This window comes from Bubalus bubalis, chromosome 3 (genome assembly GCF_019923935.1).
Source record: "Bubalus bubalis isolate 160015118507 breed Murrah chromosome 3, NDDB_SH_1, whole genome shotgun sequence".
Taxonomy (NCBI): domain Eukaryota; kingdom Metazoa; phylum Chordata; class Mammalia; order Artiodactyla; family Bovidae; genus Bubalus; species Bubalus bubalis.
Window position 1 is genome coordinate 33,418,505 of NC_059159.1, and position 1,322 is coordinate 33,419,826.

A 1,322-nucleotide genomic window follows, 5' to 3' on the forward strand; every position below is an offset into this window, starting at 1 on the left:
GCACCTGGATGCAACTCTTTTAGTTGATGGCATCAAATTCCGTAGTTTGATGATACGCAGGCATCAAACTCCGTAGTACAGTTTCCTGAGATTTAGGAAGTATTTGACCCAAACAGTATTAGCACCAACTATATGTCAGGAGAGCGAAGAGTCTGGTAGTTTGTCCCCTTATATAAAGGATTTCAGTGTTCTAGCGCACATTTATGGTGCATATTTATGGTTCTGTATATATAACTATTAGTCAAGAAATGAAGAAACAGACTTATTTTCAAATTCCAAATTCCTACCCAGCCTCCAAGCAGTGCTTGATACTGTGCAGAGAGCACATTATAGCCAAGTCTGTAAAGTGAATAGAGGGCCTCAGATGTAACCGGATCCCAATTCTTATGAATGTTACATCATGGTATGCACTTCCCAGGTGTGATTAAGGATCTTGAGATGGGGACTGTCTGGGTGAGCCCTCAATGCCCTCACTGTTTAAGAGGGAGGCAAGGGGAGACCTGACCACACAGACAGGAGAAAGGCACGTTGACAATAAAGCAGCAAGAGGCTGGAGAAAGCCGTGAGGCTGTCTCTGCAGAGGGCGGGGCCGTGAGCCAAGGACAGCAAGCCACTCAGTTCTGGAAACTGGAAATGGCCCGGAAGCAGTCTCCCCCAGAGTGCCTGGCCCTGACGACATGGTGCTCTCAGCGCAGTGAAGATGTTTCCAGACTTATGACCTCTGGAACTGTCAGAGCACACACACACACACAGCTCATGCCGCCGAGTTTGGGGAAGTTCGTCACAGCAGCCAGTGGAAACGCACACGCTGTACCCCACTGCGCCTTGGTACTCAGCAGGCACACTACGCTGACTAGTGCTGGCTTTTGTCGTCCCCTTCTTTAGGCCCTGAATCACAGTCTCTGTACACTTGAACAGTCCTCATTTGCCACTGAGTAAATGTTTTTGCAAATAAGCCTCAGAATATATGACAACGCAGTTAAAAATGCCCCACTTGTCTATGAAGGGAGTCAGGGGTAAATTCATTTACCTACTACAGTCTCACACAGCACCGGCTGGGGGCCCAGACAGGCAAGATGGCAGGCACAGTCACACCGGTGCTCAGTCCTGCTTTGGCTGAAATCACAGGAGGTGTGCAAGGAGACCACACATCTACCTGTGTGAACGGAGGTGCCATTTGTTCACCTGTGAGGCAATTGGTGATCTTTTCGGCTTACAAAATAGCATAAACCCATAAAAGTACAAATATGATGGGTTCTATAAGCAAAAAGTGTCCACAGCTCATTCACACAGCTGGGTAAACGGAAAAAGTTTACCTGGGC